Here is a 20,769-nt window from a genome sequence, read left to right on the forward strand (position 1 = left end):
TAGCACAGGGGTTACTCGTGTTTATTTTAATATTACAGTTATTACAAATAACCATTATCATAACCCAAGTATTGAACAAAATGCAATACAGTGTTTGCATCATTCTTGTAGAATGACTTAGAATTGCATCCAAGAATATAAATGATAAAATTCGCTTTAATTTTCAGTTGATTCACCTTGTAAATGTGTAGATATGTCTGTTGCAGGTAAAATATCTCAGACTTAAAAAGATATTTTCCTTTTCCACTGGAGCTAAGACTTTTGTAACAAATAAAGAATGTTTGTGGTATGAAATTCATGAAACAATTAGTATTTTCTGAATCCTGAGAACAAAGTGTTTTTAAGAAAGGACATCAAACTTTAGCCTTCAAAATATCGGTCAGGAATGGAAATCCATGAAAATGTTCTTGTCAGAAAATAAGTGCTTAACAAGCTTCTTATTTTATTTTAATGGACATTAGATGCTGAAAACAGATTTCCACCTGGGACAAACCTTCAATCTCTTTGTTTTTTTCCTCTGAATTTGAAGAGAGTTCAATGCTAACAAGAATCTTGCATCTCCTCTTTTCAACGCAAATGTCTTGAGTCATAGTTTAAAGCTCAGATCTCAGATCATTGCTCTGTTGGTGTATTTCTGTGTATTTGAAGACGACTTTGGCAACCTGAATGTTACTTTGTTCTGTTTCAGGGCTGTCACCTGGACCAGTACTACTATGCTGTTCTCTGCAGTAAGCATTACCCACCAGAGGGAGCCGAAACCAAGAACTGTCAGATTTTGATCTGCCTTCCAGTTCTCAAGAGCGTTCCCTACTGCAGGTATTCTCTTCCACTTTGCAGGAGTTTGGATTCAGGTCTCTGTCCTCAGGTTAGCTTGGGAGCAGGCAAGAACTGTGTGGGAAATCAGAACTCAGGTTGCTCTTTGACACAACCATGCTCCCTCAATATCGGGACAACAGAAAAGCAGGGCTATACTTGACTCCTACTGAGAGGTCCAGCTGCTGCTAGTGATCTCTAGCAAGAGAAGAAAACCAGCAGCCAGTCTGCTTTGCTCACATTTGCAGAAAGGAGCTGGATTTAGTCCATGGTACACTTTATTTTGATTTATAAAAATGAGGCCTGTGAGTGTTCTTCAAATCAACAAAGATAAACCATGATCAAAAAAATAACGTAACTAAGGTATTCATTCAGTGCCTGCCATCATGGAAAATAATGCCAGCAAAACATTTGTAAAAAGCAGCAAAAATCTTCCCATTTGCCTTCCCTGAATCATTCCAGATGCTCGACAATTCTCTGAACTCTACTTTCAGTACATATGAGTTTGCAGAAAGATTTCATAGCAGTGTGTGGTTGAACTCTGGACTCTGGTAGCTGTCACAAGATTCACAGTGGTTTGTAACTCTGTTGGTACATGCAAGTTAATCCTTTGTAAGAACATCACATAGTTCTTACAACTCCTGACTAATTTCCCTAAAACTGTTTTAACTCATTGTCATAATGTAAAATGAAAAGTAAGTACAATGGGATAAGCCACAACTAAATACAGAGTACTAAAAACAAAGTGTTAGATAGATACCTACAATACCTGAAGTGTCTTCTTTTTTCTTTACCTAAAGATTTTAGAGCATGATTTCAAGAGATTTCCTAGTTGCTGGAATTGCTTATAAAGAATACAATGCTGCTGATAAGTCTGGATGGCTTAGATGAGCATTCAGAAGAGTATAGAGCTAATTTTTCCTGGATCTCTCTTGAACTGACAATATAAACATCATTGTTTCTACATCTACAGGACCAAACAGTAAATCCTGTAGAATGGTGACAATAAAATTTGCATGTCATTATAGTGTATACACTACTAATTGCCATCCGACAGGATGACTCATTTGAATTTTTATTCACTAAAAATGGTGGGCTAAGGCTAGAATTAAGAAAAAAATCAGTTTAAAAAGGCATGATATGCTGACGCTTAGAATTACAGTGGTATATTGTCATTATGATTCCCTTGCCACAAAAAAAAAAGAAAAAGTGCTGTATTTTAACCATCTTAATGTTCGAAATTAAAGTCTTCTGGCTTGTTCATATCATTACTTAGAGCATTACATCCATTAGCTTCAGTGGAACTCTGCCTTGAGCAGTATTTTACAGAATAAAGTCTTTTATCAAGGAATGTCCAATCTCACAGCAGTTTAGGCGAGTATCTTCCATGCTTTATAACTTGGGCCCTAGTATTGCAATTAAAATGTTGTGGATCAGTGATACCTGCTCAGATTCCCTGGAATCAATGGAGATCTGTTCAAGAGATCTATTCAGGTAGATCCAGACAAGTTTGGAATGATGAACAGATAACAGTTCCATGTGTTTTCTGCACGACTGATTGTGGGTAGACAGCCTGTTAGACCTCCTATGAGATTATTTTTCAAACTCAAAATCTTGTCATACAAAAGCAGTAACAATCAAAATAAATAACCTCAATTTCAACTCATGTTTCTGTTCCTTGACAGCTTTTCAAGCCCCTCAGAGGACGATATAAGAAAGTTGATATCAAATTGCTGTCTAATAGAGTTTGCTTTATGGCTTTCTCAGTTAGAAATTGCCATATATACTTAAACATGAAGTTTTAATAGATTTTTTTGTTTTATTCTGTCTGGATTCTATCTAACTTACAAAGGGCTCATTATCCATATTTCAGCATTACAGAAAGGATGACTCATTTATGTGTTTATTTTGCCATCAATTTAGTTAAAAAATGACATAACTTCTTGGGATTTTTTATAGGCATTTTCCAACATTTCAACGGGAATTGATCTGTCAAATGTAGTAAATAGAAAGACAAAAGTAAAGATTTCAGAAAGATTAGCAGAAGACTCCTAAATTTGAAAAACAAAGCAATCCTTCAATTATATAGTTTACAATGGTTCCTCCTCAGCAATGGCTATTGAATAAATAATAGAGCTATATGACACTTTGAATGTACATTTTAGGATTTTCTTAATTAAAGAAAATAGAAGGAGAGAAAATCTTACAACTATTTTTGGAAGAGAAGATAGGTTGTATTATAATGCCTTTCAGATACAGTTACCTAGCTATGAAGTGACCCTTCACTTCTTTTAGTTTTCTTAGATTGCTTTTTGCTCTTCTAATTAATTTTGACAGCTTTTTTCCTTTGTTTCTGCATTTCATTCACACTGACATTTCAGTTCTCTCATTTGTTTTACTCTTCTCTCTTGCTTTTTGTGGGGGCGATACTTTCATATTCTCTGTTTTCACATTTCGCTTCCTTTCCCCTCAGAGTTTCATTGTCTCATATTTTATTCTGAGGTCAGGGAAGAGAAAGGAATATATGGCAGCTGCATGCACAGGAAATATGCTCAGTTCTGTGTTTGAACCTGTACTTTTTTTTTGGTTGCTATTTCAGGTTTTTGATCAGACTGTCTCATGCCAGTTACTGTATGAAATACACATTTATTCATTAGATACTCCTATATGCAGGGATTGCTTCATACTTACATTGAGGAATTCAAGGAAAGATTATATTCTGTGTGCACACAGGTTAGTTGAAAATGTTTTCCCCCACTGAAAACTTAGGACAAAAAAAATCCCTTTTCAGAATTCAATTAAATATGGGACTTCTGTCATCATATTTTTGTTATTTTTTTTTGTTAGATCTGTTCATAATTTCTTTATACTTCCTCCATTGGTCTGTATTTACTGTTTTGTTATTATATAATCCAAATGTTAAAAGGGAATATTATTAAGAGAACATTTTGTAGGTATGAATTCCCTCATCTCCTTATATCATCTGCTCAACAGTCTACTATGTCTTCTACTAATAAAGTGCTAATACAGATACTTCTTCTGAACATAAGTTGAAGGGCATTCTTTCCTGGTTTGATGTGCCAATCCAGCATGCAGTGTTTGTTGAGATTGTCAAACTGAAATTTCTGAGAAACGGATTTGTGCTAATGCATGGCAGGAAGTGTTCTCTCAGTTGGTGTCCTACTGTTATTCATCATTGCTCTGTGTAAACATTGTAGACACTGACAAATTATAGGTTTTTCCAACTATGACTAGTCCACTTCTCAACATACAACAGTAGAAAAGGGTCATCATAATTCCTTCTGCAGTGTGTTTGACAGGATTAGAATGAGGAAGTCCAGTGTCTGCCACTCATAATTTGATTTTCATTTGCATTGGAAATTTTCTATATTAAAGATAGAAATAGTTTCCAAGGACAAATTCAGTCTCAGGGAAGTAAGACAAAGTGTTAGAAAAATTCCATGGAAGAGGATGGAAGAAATACAAAATGGCCATATTTTCAAGATATTATAAAGAGAATAATCCAAAATGCATATTGATGTATTAAATCCCATATTTTGTCACTGGTACATCTGAAGGGTTTAAATGCTAGATTTGCAGGTGATAATGACTTTGGGAGCATAGCAAATCATAATACATGCTGCATGAAGGTTAAGTACAGGGGCAAAACATTTCAAAAGAAGGAAAATCAAACCACAGTAATCCCAGCTACTGTTCATGGTGTTCTTTTTTAGCATTACAATGTGTGGTTAATTAGTATATATGGCAATCCGACTGAATAAAAACCAGATTTTTTATTCATGAACAGTCACTGCAGGAATAGTAACATTGCCCTTCCCCTCCTCGTCATGTCATAACTGGCATGAAAAGTCCAATCAGGCTGCATTAGAGCTTCTGGGTTTTATTCTGTAATGTACTCGTCTAGTTGATTCTGACAATAGAGACCTGATATTGTCACATACCTCTTGCACTGTGTTGCACATATACATCTGGAATTTGGTCTGCCTTGTATATGTGCTTAGTCTTCAGGTTTTATTTGGTGATGTGACAAAACAAGGCTACAGATAACTTTTCTGTCTTAATAGACTCTTCTTTTATTTTGGAATGGAGAAGAAGCCATGGTGTTCAGTGCTAGCAAAAGTGATGTGCTTGCTAAGCTTGGTATGCCAAGACTCTGTGACTGCTGTTCAGGGAACAGCAGGGAACTAATGACTACTTCCATGTGATTTTCAGGAAATGAAGTTTAGAAACTATATTCTTCTGTAGAAAATGAACCTGTGCCCAATTTGGTGGCCTATGATGTCTTCAAGAGCACCTTTTCTAAATTCTTTAGGAGCTTTTTGAAAATCATACTGGCTGCTTTCCAGCAACTTTAGGTACCTAATTCCTTGTAAAAATCTGTGTTTTTATCCCTTTTTTACCCAGCCAAGTTCCAACTGAAGGCAGAAAATTTCAGCAATGACCTTATTTGCACCTGCTTCATTAATCATCTGGGCTCTCATCTCATAGTATTCAGCCATTTTCCAAACACTGATACCGCTGAGATAATGTTCAGGAATGTGAAGACCGTAGGCATTTGACCAAGTTACCTTCAGTTCCTCTTGGAGGTGAATGGTTTAATTTCTGTTACCATTCGTTCAATAAAGGAGAACTGTTTCTATGGATCGATTCACTTCTGATAGAATCATGTAGATGGAAATCTCAAATGACCAATATTGTCATTCCATATTCTTCAGTTATTGCACAGTCTGTGCTAATGTATTTCAATAATCTCTTCTACTTTACCATGATACATTATGTCATTTCCTGCGGTTTCGCATGAACATCTCTAACAAGATTGCAATGAAAAAAACACAAATGGAACTGAAGAAATCGTGGCAATATGCAATTGTCCCAGGCAAGTTCAAAATAGGCAGCTCTCTGATGTCTAAACATTCTTTCAGATTAGACAAGACATCATGATAGGCACAGTGCTGCATTTGAAAATGACTGAAGCCTTCAAAAGGTGGTTCTGCCATGAAGAACCGACAAAGTGTACTAATTCTGTAATTTGTGCCTGAATTGTCTTGCCTGTTTCTGAAGTTGTTTACACATTGCAAAGGGCTAACCCTTTGCAATGGTGCATTCACCACTAGCATAACTGTACACAATGCTAAGCACTGCTGGAATCATCCAACTAAAAACAAGTTTTGGCTAAAGAGCCAAAAGAATCATCCTCACAATGTCTTCCTGTGGAGACTTTTTAGAATCTCTCAGTCAAGTTAAAAAAAAAAAAAACTGAAGAAGAATGTTTTTGTTTGTTTTTGTTTTGTTTTTTTTTATGTTGGAAGCTTAGAACTGCAAGAATGAACTCCTGATTTCAGTGAGACCAGGATTTCAGCCTTGTGTTGCAACCAAATGCATATTTATCTGTGCTAGAGAATTAAAGATCAGTGTGATAGGAGTGTTCAGAAGATACACAAATCAAGCCACTTTAAAGTTGAAAACATAATAGGGACAACTACGTAAGATGAATAATCACCAGTCATAGATTGGTGCGTGGGTTGCTTTTTTTCTTGAAGGTAATGTTATATTCAGGAATAGCAGTGCCATAGTTATTACAGTGTGGAACATAGTAAAATCACAATGCAGTAGTGTTAGAATGAATAAGGGACTTGTAGAAAGCACTGAAATAGTGCTGAGGAGGAATACAAACTCTTTGCCTTTACAGATGAAGAACTGGCCTCTTTTTACAGATTCTCCAAGGCTCATTTTACAGGTACAAAATGCAAGTTTATTCAGTAAACTGGGGGAGGAGGGTGTGCATGCTTATGGATTTTTTCTCATTTATGTAAAACCTAATTAAACAGGACATTTAATTAGATAATTTATTATACAAAACAGGCAACATGCTTTCATTTAAATTTTTACTGGATTCTATTAATTTATCAGCTTTTGAAAAAGAAGTATGCGAAGAAGCAGATGGGTCATTACATTGTTATTTGCCAAAGGAAAGAGTCGACAATTCTTGAGGGAGAACTGCTGCTTGGCCTTCCTGAGACTAGGTAGCACTTTGCGTCTGACACTGCCTCATCCCTGAATATAAGTATAGAAAAATCATATGTTAATTCCCAGTGCAACTAAGTGCTAAATAATTTTAATAGAATAATATAATATTCTAAATAATAGAATGATTGTTTGGTCAACTGTCAATTTTATTGTTTTTGGAGCCATGATAATCATTAACATCAAAGACATTCTATTAAAATCTATTAGATACTCATGGAAGTGTCTCTAAGCAAAATTAAAAACTGAAAATAAGCAATTCTTTACAGTATATTGTGCATCTGAGTAGAAACTTCAAAGTCTAGTTAAGGTCAACTGCATTTGTTAGTTTCAAAGCTACTGTGGGACCCAAACTGTGAGCTAAGGCTGCCTTCCTTCTCCTTTGAAAATGTCACTTTCTGGGGATAAAACCCTCAAGCAGTAATAAAGACTTCACTGGAGCAGGAAGATGCGACTCATTCTTCCCTGTGCCAATTGGAGTGAATTGGTTTTCCCTAGTGTTTGTGAGGTCTGTGAGAAATGTTTGGATAAGATCTCTTGGTGCTGTTCCCAGAACATGGTTCATGTGATATCAAAGAATCCTATTGTTTTGCCAGAGACCTTTTTGTCATTGGGAATTTGGAGACTGGGTTTGCAAAGGGTCAGCTGAGGCCAGAATACGAAGACAAAGCTCCTGTGCAGTCTGTTCTGGCAGGCCATCTTCTGTCAAGGGCCACTGTATTTCTTCATCTACGAGAATTAGTGACCATAGCTGCCTAAGAAGTGAGAAGTAGGGATTGTGACTATGCTCACTGTGATACCAAGTAGCATCATTGTCTTTCTAGACATCACTCTAGACCAATGGTCTCCAAACATTTTTTCATCTGTAGACCATAATTTTTCTCTACTGGCAAGACAGTCCTGGGTGAACTGAAGGTAAGCACACCGACAGTTTATCTCACTACTTTTCATGGACCTCATAAAGTCTAGAGCTGTAAACAGTCTGACTTCTGAGTAAGTGCAAGAAATTTATCTTGAATCTACCATTGCTGTTCATTGTAATTTAAGATGCAAGCTATCATCACTTGCTTATAATATACAAAAGATGAAAAATAAGCAGGTTTTCCAGAAACCTTACAATTGTAGTGACCAACTGGTAAATGATTTGTGTATCCTTCCTTCCAAGGAATTTTGTTTCAATGAATGTGGTCAGAAGGTTGTATCAAGTGACAAAAGGCAATATTTAATTTTTTTTTTAGAACCTTGGAGACTGGAGAAGGAGGTAAAACAGGAAATGGAAAGACTGCAACTTGCTAGTGAAAAACATAATGCCATTGCTCAGTACTTGCTTAGTGGAGATGAAAAGGTGAGAAACAACATCCTAATATGTCAGGTTTTGCTTTAATTACAATGTATATGCCTTTTCTTGCAAGTATGATTAATTTATATGAGATGAGGTAAGTGGGATTACTCTGTCTTCTATTTCCATGTATTTATAATTACATTTTTTGAAACGTGTTGCATTCTATGTGCTATAATACAAATAACCAAATGCCATGTCATTATACAATGTGATAAGAAATTATATCACATAATGAAACAAATTATTTCAGCATTGGGTATGATGCAGATCTTTTTTTAAAACAAGACACAAAATTCACGGCATGACAGTTTCTCTCAAATCCCAAGATACTGTTCGGCTTACTGACAGGTATGTTATGCAACACCTGTTAGAATGCTGAGAAACTGTTTTGTCCTACATGATGTTCTTTTTTTTTTTTTTTTTTAAATGTCACTCCTTTCTATCTTGCTCTCAATCCATGGTTTCCATTATGATCTGGTATCAGGAAGTTCTTGATACCAGATTCTTGATTAGGCAAGTGTTTGACAGTCATGGTCATAATTAAGTCCACACCTTGATTGCTTAATTTTCTAAGTGGAAATTCTATTTTTTTTCTTTCTAAATATCAAATTTTACATTGTAATAAGAACTTTACAGTCTCATGGTCTTGTAAGCAGAATGACATTTTTCACAAGATTGCAAAGTTTATTAATCATCTTTGCTATTTACCCTCATCTGTCTGTTTAAAGTATCCGTGGCGGACTGTGATTGTCTTTAGTATGAACAGTTTTTCATCTGACTGCGTATAGTCTTAGCCCTATGTTCATTTAACATGTTTTACTCTAATTTTCTTGGTCGTTGCTGCAGTACGTCAACAGATCAGCTGGTGAAGTTACACACATGTACGTATGTGTACACGTACACTAATTCATATGTACACATATGGAGACATGAAAGGCTTTATGCCTGGCACTGCACTTTAAGGTTCGTTCACCAACACCAATGCCACTTAATTACTCATATAAATAAATACACTAAGAATTGAGAAAAGGGTACATATATTTAGTTAGATATCAAATAAAAATGAAAAGTATTGATACAAATCTGCAGAAAAGGTCTTGAACTTGTGACTGACTTATCAGAGATCTCATACCATGTACACTGTCTCACTGTGTTCAGTTTGCAAGCCCATATTCTTGAAACTAGCACATCCATCCTCTTTCAATACACTACTGTCTTGACTTACATTGGCCACTGTCTGGTGTTTCTCAACTACAGCGACGAAGAGAAAATTGACTGTATCACACTGTTCAACTTAGAAACTGGAATGGTGGGTATTGTGTTTTATAAGCTTAAATGCACTGTTCACATTGAAAAGCGGCTGCTAGATGTGATATTTATAAAAATAACTGAGAGTTTAGAGTGCAGATATTTGCATGAAAGTGCTCAGAATTGATCAGCAAAGTGAGAAGTACTTACTGAACATGTTCTCTTGCTGCTAAAAATTCATGAAGTCATTTTGCCACTCATTTTCCCTTCCACCAAAAATTAGCACTTATCAAAGAAAATACTGCGAAACATTCTTCCTGTGTTTTTTGAATGAGTAGAAACCAAAGCATAGTACCCAGGTTTGCTTCTTAAAATATCTGAACATCTTTCACATCTTCTGTGAGCGTGAAGAATATTACTACTTTGTGATTAGTTAATTACATATGCAACAAGAGTTCAGAACTGGAAATCCCTTTAAGAGGTTGTTTATTTCAGCAGATCTCAAATTTATTGTTATAATATCATTTCCCTGGGAAGATAAAGGACAGCCTTCCACATAGACTTTGTACCACTATGGTAACATAACCTCCAACACCGTACAGCTTTTCCCACTGAAAGTTCCCACTTTCAGCCGGGGAATGTGAGGAACATGCAACAAACGTCCACCCAGCTGGCTACTGGTGATGCTCAAAATGTGTCCTTATGTAGGAGGTATGTATTGGCTCTGCTCCCCTCCTGTACACAGGCAGAGAGCAAATACATTCTTCGAATAGCTTTCAGAGAGAAGTTTTAGGGGAAAAGGTAGGAAGAAGGAGAAAGATAAGATTAAATTCTCCTGGAACCTTGTCTAGGTCTCCAGCAGGGTGTCAGTGCCTTCCCACAACTCAAGAACTGCAAATCCAATCCATTTCCCATGCCCATAGGCAGGGTCGTATATAATTAAACCAACGCTGACATGTTTGTTTAGCCTGTCTTGTAGCATCTTTGTCACCAGAGACCTTTAGTTTCCAAAGTAATATATTCCAGTGCTTCACTGTCATTATGGTTGGTCAGTTCTTTTTTTATTATTATTATTATTTTTTTCCTAAAGCCTTATTTAAACCTTCAGTGCTCAATCTGAAGGACATGAATTGTTGTACTTCTCACTTAGGCTATTCATTTCCTCTCACAAGTAAACTTTCACTTAACTGAGGGCTATCAATCATTCACTTCAGTCTTCTTGCTTCTAGGCTTTGTTCTGTTTCATTAGAAGTCATTGTCTTCTACACCTCTTCTCTTGTTGCTTATTTGAACTCCATCCACCATTAAGTGTGGTTTCCAAAACTTAGAATAGAATGTCTTAAAACAACTTTCCTATTTATTCTTCTTACAAGATTTTGTCTTATTTTTGCAATGGCGCAAAATTAATGCCATGTTTATCCTGTCCTCCTAAAAATATCTTTTTTTTAATTATAATTGATTATTGTACTATACTAAATAATCCTTAAAGTGCTATTCCTTAGACTAATATCAAATTGAGGATAATGTTTATCTGACATACTTAAAAAGACTGTTTTTCTAAATTTCAGGTTAAAAAATGATTGAAAAACTAACCAACTGTGTACTTCGTGGCAATTACAGATGATCCCATTGGAATTGTTTTTGGAGTCATGATGGAAATCAGGTAGATTCCTGAATATGTTCCTGTTTTGTTATTACATGTATGGCACACTATAATCATTAGTTCAAGTTCCTCTAATGAATGACTTGCTGAGACAGGAAAAATGAGGAAGCTGGCTAATGCTGACAAAGTAATTTCACAAAACACAAAAAATAAGTGAATAGATCTTGTGTTTCTGCTGGTGAATCAGAGATCAGCGATCTCTAATGGTTTTTGTTTAAACAGAAATCTGCTTGAAATGATAGACTGAAAGAAAACTATGCCAAAGCTATACAGTCTATAGTTTAACGAAGTTGCTTGTATCAGTACCATGTTCAACTGAAACTCATAATACCCTGTTATATAACATTAATGTAATATAATAAAGGTATGATATTTATTATAACTTCCTATGTTGTTCAAAAGCATGGGGAAAATTGCAATACCACAGTCATTGCTTCGGTTCCTTACCATTGAGTATAAAAACCCTGACCCAGCAGAAGGTTAGCCCTGTTTTAGAGCCTGGCGTTAGATGACTTCAACTTGGATACCTTAGTTAGATGCTTTCAGTCGATGCACTTAAGCTAAACCTTCAGTGGAAACCTGGGCACTATGCTGAAAGCACAAACACTATCTTAATGGACCGAGCTTAGTGCCATCTCATTAATCAGTGTTTGCATGGCTGGCTTTAGTTCAGGAGCATTTACCTAGCGCCTCTCCTCAATTTTGCTATGCAAGGCAAAAATAAAGTTTCGGCATCATTGTGTGTCCGTGGGCTTTTTTTTTTGTTTTTGTTTTTTTTTTAAATATTGAACCTGTTTTTGAACAGTTTGCTTTGTGTAGATTCCATATTGTACTGGTGCACAGTTTAAAATTGAATCCCGTTCAGTTATTTGTGCTGTTGAATAGGAGCATACGCTGTTGAAAAAGTGTGTAACTACACAACGCTTTAGGAGAAATGGCTGGAGAGGAAAGACACAAGCTGTTAGAAAATGATTATCTGTTTGGAAGTAAAAGGTATTTGAAAGCAGTCAGCCTAGGAGAACTTAGCTTCAGCTATAAAGTCTTGAATGAAAGTATGTCTGTCATTATTATGCTCATTAGATAATTGCATTTAGAAGCTGTGCTTAATTTAGTGAGAAGGAAAAATAGGACTAGAATCTGGGCACATTCTGTGTATCTTTACGGGGATTTACATTAGTCATAAGGTTTGAGAAAGAGCCTTACTAAGTGATCTGTTGTTCTGGCAAGCATACAAACCCAATCTTAATTTAATAACAACTTTTTTTTTCCTATTGAATTTTTTTAATCAACTTCTGCTTAGAGGCTGTATTCCAAAATACTAAATTTTTTTTTTTTTTTAAATACTTCATCTGGAGACTGAATAGATACAGGAATATTTCTGGTTACAGTCAGCAAGATCCTCCTGTGATGCACTTGCAGGATTTGAAGTATTAGGAAAAGTTCTAAGCTGCTTTTTTGTTCATTTAATTCTTGTAAGTTTTAGTAGCCTTTTATAGTTGGCAGTTAGTGAAGCTGCAGCTGAATCACTCTAGTGCACTCCGCAAAATCAAGCCTTTGAAATTTGTGGGTGCTTTCTTCTCTGCTCTTGTGCCTCATGCCAACAAGTGCAGATGACAAGTCATTAAATACAAGCGAGAGAGTTATCAAAAAAAATTATTAAATAAGAGACTTATGTCTGACCTGCTTCCCCAAATCAATTCTATCTCCATGGCAACAGTCACAAGTGTGGGACAAAATATTCAGGATTTCTCTAAAGAAAAATTAAAATACTTAAAATGTCACTTTTCATGGAAGCATCGTATTTTATCCTTGAACAGGTTTCCAAAGTGCGTACATAGCACGCTTACAGGAAGAAGAGCCTTTTGGCTCAGTAGAGCTTCATCAGCTAATGCATCAGAGTACATCTCCTCGTGACAAACAGGGCCCACTGCAGTGCAGATGTAAGAATTAACACATGCTCTGGTAACTTACCTGATCTGGCGGTGCTTTGAGAATAGGTAGGTATTTCTTCTGAAGTCGACTTTAGAGTACCTCTGGTATGGTAATCATCACGGTTTAGACTACAATTTCATTATGATGTTCTTTATACTGAAATCACCCAGAACTACCTTCACAGTTTACCATGAATATTTTAATAGCATAAGAGGGGAAGGACTCAAAATTATTCTCACCTTCTATCACTAAATAAAATGCAATTGTAACATAGATAAATTTGTCACTCTGGTGTATGCTGTCATGAGATTACAGATTACTGCATTGGAAATCATAGCCAACAAAAGTAGGTATTTTTATTTAGAAATTGTTCAAGGGTCTGTTTGGGTATGATTTCATTTATCACTATTTGACATTTCCAAGTTTTACAAAATTAATACGACGTTTCTTCACAGATGCAGAAAATCCAGTGATCTAAACGATATTCAGAAATCCAAGTTGTTTGCCATTTCTAAACTTCTTTAAAAGTCTCCCAAAAGCTGTTTGCAGCCACTGTCTCCGCTCCAGTGGCTAACTTATACAAGTTAATGTGTTCAACTGACAACACGCTTATTTGTTAGCATCGCCTTAGCACATTATATCAATATTAAATCTTTGGGGAAAAAAATAAAAATTAGGTTTTGCTTTTCTGATAGAATTTACCATTTATACATATTTGAGTACTTTTTACTTTTTTGTTATCTGTTCCTAGCATTGAAGTTTTGAATCCATTTGAACACCAGCACAAAGTTATTCCAAGTTATGAAGGCCAAACCAGCCTTCAGCCAAATTATCAGTTATCAAATTATCAAGTTATCAGCCAAATCCAGCTACTGGAAGAAGGAGCAAAAGCAGTCCTGCTTGCAGGTCTGTAAAACTGGTTATTGTACTGGTAATGCTTCTACAATTCTATTTCTCACACTTCTCCAGGAAGTGAAGAAAGATTGTCTGTTAGTGTTAAACATTTAAAAGGCAAAATTTCTAAGTAGGCAATAATGTAGTTATGAAGTGGGCTGCAAATTTAGTTTTATTATCTCGGTTTTATTTTTGAGAAACGATGGGCTCTCTCATTTAAAATGGGATATTGAAGACTTAACCTTTGCTATCTGATGAGGCCAAAAGAAGCGTTACAATAATTTCAGGTCTGCACAGCTCCAGAAAAGGAGCAGTAGGTGACAGACCAGGGAGCATGCAGCCACTCCAATAAAGGGGTCCACAGACAATTAAAGACACTCTTCAAGGCCTGAAAAGCATGTAGTCCAGAAAGGACAGGGTCAAAACCAGTCAAGGAGCAGAAAAGTCAAACTAAAGAAATAGCAGTACTAGACAATCTCTATGTAAATAGGCAGAAATTTGTTTTTGCTCATTGTTTACCGCAGTTTCCCTTCACTCCAGACTTTTAATGTCCTTTTATATTCATTTCCACCGCTCAAATAACCTATTTGTAGTTATAAATACCTCAAGCAGCAAGTAAACAGCGTTTCCATACAAGCCCTGAAGGAGCACACAGCTTCTGTGGCACATTGTACAAACATGAATGATGGGATGGGGCACCTGTGGGCAAGCGAATGAATTGTGCAACTTTCATCCATCTTGCTCCCCATTAAAAAAAAAAAAAACAGGCAATAGTGTCCTTCCTGCCAGCAAATGTAGCTGCAGTGTTAACCTTGCTAGTACCCATGTACCCATCTGAGCTGTTGCCTCCCAGGTGAACCTCGTTGTATTTTTCATTGGAAGGCTACAGTAGCAAGTAAATTCCAGTCTTTTCCCCAAAAGTATGAAACGAATTTGTACACTTAAAACTTGACAGATTTTTGAACTTGTACTGCATGGAGTTAGATAGCATCCTGTTTGCCTCCCACAAAAATCTCCGCCTCACTGAGACCCTGCAGGGGCAGAATAAAGTTTGGGGTGGCATCTGTAATCCTACCGTTTCCTAGCATGACTGGTGACCTAAATAAAACTTTCAGTATTAGGTTTTTCCAAGATGTAATTTATACTATGGCTGTCAGGAGTTAAGATAGCAGTTGCCATGGAGCTTTAATCTTTTTTTAGGCCTTAGTCAAAGGAAGCTGGAAGTCTGCATGGTGGGTAGAACCCAGCTCAACCGAATTTTATTTAAATTGGGCCAGGATTTTATCCTAATTTCTCTACTGAAAGTTACTCTCAAGTATTCTCAAATTCTTTTTAGTCTATTCTACTTTTCAGCAGGAGATGAGAGAGTTTCCTTCTAGGCTTCCTAACTCATGTTACATTCGAACATAGAAGTACCCTGTTGCTCCCCCCCGCTCCAACTACAAACTGTAACTTTCTCCTAGTTCTGTGCACACTTACCGTAGTGAATTCATTTACTAGTTTTACCATTTCAGTGGTAACAGCAGAACTATAGGGAGGATTTCATTTTCTGTGCTAAGCACTGATTTCTATGCTGTAAAATAAGCCTTTAGTAAAAGTAATTAGAATTTGAATCTTTGCAAATGCTACTTGTAACTTCCATGATGTATATGTAAGAAAAAAGAAGTGTGCAGTGCGTGAAGCGCGTCTCTGAGAAGTATGAAATCGGCTGCAGTAAAGTGTTCTGCTGGAGCAGCACCATCTCCTTCCTTGCTGTTTGCAGCAGAACGGAGATGGTCTCCTGTCTAACATTTGCAGTTAAATTCAAAACATTGCTGACTTTCTTAAATCTGAACTTGCCCTACCAAGTAAACCAAAAGGACACGGGAAAAAAAAATGTAGAATTTGTCAAAACAAGTTTCTAAAACCCCTTTCCCTACCAAAAATTAGAAAGGATTCAGATGTAATATGAACTTGATTTTAAAAAGAGACTTGGATTTAAAGATAAATGACAGCTTCATTTAATGAAGAAATTGTAAAAGCTTCCACAGAATAGAAAGGTCTACCAGCCAGCTCTAGTGGAAATCCATAATTCTGTAGCAGTTCCAAGGACTGCAGGATAATCAGAACATCATTACAAAGGAGATGACTCTTTTGTGACATACCATGCCTCTTTTACAACAAAACAAGAAATGAAACATTTTTTTCTTCTAGGAGATATAAGTCTGTGGAACTTGATCAGTTGTATCATCTGTTTTTACCACTGACAGCAAAATCTGTCTAACTAGCACTGGACAGAAAAACAATTCTTGTGGGTTTGAGTTACAACCTCTCTCTCAGCATCTTAAGAAGATCAGATGCAAAACCAACCGTCAATTCCACTGAAAAAAGACTTCTTTGAACAAGAATCCACTAGCAGTGAGGAAGACCTTAAGAAGAATTAGACTGTCCAATGATTTAAAAACATAAGGAGTATCTCAGATCTCTTAAGACCAGCTATTCAAAGAGACTTAACTGTTCGCTATGCCCAAGAAAAGCTATGCATTGTAAATAGGATTTAGAAAGCCATTTCTCAAGGAAACAGCTTAAAGTAACTCAGAAGTTTTGAGAAGGGAGGTGAACAGGCTATGAGGTGCTTATCTTCAAGATCAGATGCTTTACTCTGAATTGCAGAGCGATACGCACCTCCATTCGAGGTTTTTTAACCTTTCTTCAGTTAGGCTTCTATAAAAAAAAGTCTAAAGAAAAACAGCAAGTGCAACTACTTTTGTAACCTCACCTCGCTAGTCTAGTGGGAACTTCCCAACATACATCTCAGTTAGTTTCTCCAGACTGTTGCATTTCCACGGGTCAAAACACCCTTGCCCTGCCTCAGATTTCTTCCACAGGGACTAACCAGACTTGCTAGTCCTGATGGAGAAAGATATAGATATTCTGCTTCTAAACTATAGCATAGACAAGTTGTTTTTTCATTGCCTGCCCACGATACTGTATTTTTTTTTTCCTGACTACATAGGTACCTTTCAGGACTAACATACCAGACACTTGAGTTTAACGCAGGACTTTAAGCAGATAGTATTAGCTTTGACATACGCAATAGAAGGATTTCAGACATACTGCCTGACATGATAAAAGTATCTTCGTGAGCTGGAGGAGCTTTTATCATTGCTCTGTTAGATCCAGGTATGCAAGGATAAAGAAATGGGGGGGGAAGACAAAGAAGGGTGGGAGTCTACATGAAATTGCATTTGAAGCAATAAAGGTTTTTATATGGAACCTACAATATTTTCTTCAACCTGAGGTGCCAATATCAAAAACTTGCTGAACTCCCAGAGATGAAGACCTCTTAATAAAAGACATCTGTATGCAGGTGAGAGGAAGAAAGAACCCAAAGCCCTTCGCTTTGCTGATGGGGCAGTTTTATCAAGATAGACTGGTTGGACTTCAGGGGAAACTGAACAGTGTGGGGTTCAGCCCCGCTGAAATCTGCGGAACAAAAAGCCAGATTGGCTTTAAAAATCTAATCTGTTGCAGTCAGAAGTGGTACAGCTACAGAAGTACCAAACCGCTCATTTTTAAGTATGCATTCAGGCAAATGGTAGTCGTTTCTTTCAAGCTGAAACTACGGGCTTTAAATGGAGAAAAGGTCTTCAAAATTAGAAAATGCCACCTTCTTTGCAAAGGCCCTTTCTTTGCTTAGATAAATTCAGGGAAGAATAGAGCATTTCACTTACCACTCTCCTGTACCACTCTCCAGTAGCACATTACCATTTCAGGATGCGTAGATTATTTAATGTTTGGCAGAGAAATACAGTTAAAATTAGCTTGAATACAGAGGAATCATCATTGTGCTTTTTAGCAATCAACAGGTATGAACATATGGCAGCATGCAAAAGACTACCTTTAAGGTATTTGTACCCGTTGCAACTGCTAGGTTACCATATTTGAATTCAGGCAGCTCACGCAATAAAGTAAGACACGGCAACTGGAGGAAACTTTTACTGATCTTGCATAGTATTCAAGACCTGTCCAGAAAAATGCAGTAACTGCTGGAGATACCAAGACAGCCTTACAAATATAGGCAGGAAGTATTATTAAATCGTTTGTTTTGCTTTCAAAATGCTAAGCTTTCTATTAGGTCTATTTTTTTTGTTTGTTTTGGTTTAACGGTTGGTTGAAATTGTTATTTTTGTCAAGTTTAATGAAACTGGTCCATGGGACAGTGCTCGAGAAAAGATCTTGCTCTGATGCCATTCTTTTAAAATAAAGACCTTTCACCGCTGATGAACTTGCATTACTTCAAAACTGAAAGGCAAAAAGCAGGAACTTAAAAATACACCGTATTTTCATAGGCTTAAAGAAAACAAAACATAAGCTTGACATTTGATCCATGCTGAATTAAGATGAAGTACGAATTTCCAGAGAGGAAGCAGTTTCCTCTTCAGTTACATATACTTCTATCAACTTCCCAACACAGTTTGTTGCCCAGATTTTATTTTAAGAATCTAGTTTTGTTTCATGATAGCCAATGCCTATCTTCAAGATGAACTGACTAGAAGTTTGTATTTTCTTTTCACTTTGCAAGCGAGGTTCATTCCTTTCAGAGTAGGAGCTCAACATTAAGAAGCAACATAAGAGTTCTCTACTTACCTTTGATTTCATAGTAGCATCTCACATGCGTCTTCAGTAATTACCATTGATCTGGCATGAAAACAGATGCAAAACCACAAAATCTGGGTTTGGTTAGAAAGGTGTGAAATGCTGTCTAACAGATTGTATCAGGTCTTTCCTCATACAGGTTTTAGCAACAACTTACAAGTATTTAAAAGTGGTAATTTTAGATGCACCCATCTACGTTTGAGGCACACTGCTTATCTGCTTATAAACTAGTGCTGAATTATTCCTGCATTTGAGTGATTTCAGGTATTGGGCAAAGCAAATGCTGCTTCCCCAGCAGTATCTTCACTGGGAACCTTGAGAATTCATATTCCCTACCAGAAGGGCCATTACAATGAAAGAAAGCACCCCTTTGTTAGAGATATTTGAGCCACTGTCAGAATCTAAACTTTTCTGTACAGCCACAGCATACGCTAGTCCTACTTCAGCGATTACTCCAGGTGATTATACAAGGCCCACAAGCCCCCTTCTTCTCTGCCTTGGAAAAACACATTCTTGATCTAGCTAGCAGAAATACAAATGTACTTTCCAAGATAAATTAGTAATGTTAATAGTTACAATTTCACTTGCATTTTGTTACTGCAACTTCAGTGTTTACTTAAATGGGTGTGTTTTTTTTTGTTTTCTTTTTAACACTAGGAAGCATCACCATTTTATGGGCATATTACACGTTGATACAATCCCCAGCCCAAGCCTTCCAGTCTGCCCAGGAAGGAAGTTTAAGGATTACTAAGCTGTAACAAATAGAAAAAGGAGTAATATGCACCAAGGAGAACTTGAGACACTCATCTGCATCGTTCTCTGGACAAAGTCCCTAACAATGATCCCCTCTTTGCAACCTTATCATGCAATAGCCTGGAAAGCAAGTCAGGGCCTTAGAGTAAGGTTTACATTCCCGCCTACCCTGCTGATGGTCAAAGGCCTTGGGGCAGTTTCCCACAAGTGCAGTTTACTTACTGCAGCGTGGATCTCCCCAGTGAAGCTGGTTCACTTAAACTAAAACTTTAAAGCTCACAATATTGGCTCCACACTCCCCTGCCATATGTTAACTAATATTACTTGCAAATGCTAAAATCCCGTTAAGGAATCAGATCCTAATTGTAGAAGTAGGCTCAGTGTTTTATGTAGCTAATAATATTCGGAGACCTGCACGTTGATTCATACCATCTGGCCCAGCAGCGCTGAGGCTTTCGTTACGCTACGTGCAGCACACCTAGCCCTCCAGCCCCAGCCAGCACAGCCCTCTAGTGGAGATGGAGGATTGAGTTGGGAGGGTATTCATCCACAGCAGCTTGCTTTTGCTCCTCTGCCTTCCACGCTGTTCTCAACTCAGCAGTGCATTTCAATTGTACTTGGCCACAGATGGTGTCACTTCATCTGTGCCCTCACGAAAGACCTTAGCAGCAAAGAACAGAGACCTACGTGGACTTCAGAGCACTTCCAGCCCACCTAGGGATAACCTGCACGCCTGCTCTATCTGCCCTGCCAGGGTACTGGCAGTCTCTCACGGAAGAACACTCAAGCATAACCCTAGGTATAAGCTTTGGTATACCATTTATTTCTCCTCTGTTAGTGTCTCCCATTGCAAAGGAGCAGAAGCAGCTGTTTCCATCTTTTTTCTACCTCCTCTAGGGGGTGGAGGAAGTTAAAAAATAAACTTTTAACAACCAGCTAAGTTTAGACACTATCAGCATACTTCAGAAAAAGTAATGTTTAATGTTAAAGCCCATCAGAAATCTGCTAGGATTTGTCTACTGGCTGTATGCCAGCCACACTTTTTTTTTTATTATTATCATTATCATCAATACTTTAAGTGAAAGCTTTTGCTTTCAGGCTTTTTGGATAGTTGCCCAAGTTCAAGGGCTATTGTGCTATACTTAAACCCTGGTGTGGCCACACACGTATCAAAATACTACTGAAGGAAAGCAAAGTTGATGTCCCAAAGAATATCAATCATATTCCAGATCTCTAGAGTTTATGATGAAGATTTCATCACACTTGCAGTTTCTGTTCCCAGAAATGTCAATATCCCCTTCTCAAGGGATCCTCCTACAGCTTCAAGGCTTGTATAGGCAGTGGCAAAATACAAATGATCAAGGAAATGGTTTCATCGCTAGGGAGACCATCTTAAACAATAAAGACCATATCAAGATGCTCAACAGAACCCCAATAAAAC

The 20,769-nt window shown here is 37.1% G+C and overlaps 1 protein-coding gene across 1 annotated transcript in view; it reads left to right on the forward strand.

Annotated features, from left to right (window-relative positions):
• RWDD4 (RWD domain containing 4) overlaps positions 1–20,684 on the forward strand; it is a 46,215-nt gene extending 25,531 nt beyond the window's left edge. The window contains exons 12-14 of the transcript XR_014583893.1: positions 689–8,203; positions 11,017–11,111; positions 12,929–20,684. The gene's annotated coding sequence lies outside the window, so the exon portion shown is untranslated. The remainder of the gene's footprint in view (positions 1–688; positions 8,204–11,016; positions 11,112–12,928) is intronic.
• The last annotated feature ends 85 nt before the right edge of the window (positions 20,685–20,769 follow it).

This window comes from Anser anser, assembly GCF_964211835.1.
Source record: "Anser anser genome assembly, chromosome: 4".
Lineage (NCBI taxonomy): Eukaryota > Metazoa > Chordata > Aves > Anseriformes > Anatidae > Anser > Anser anser.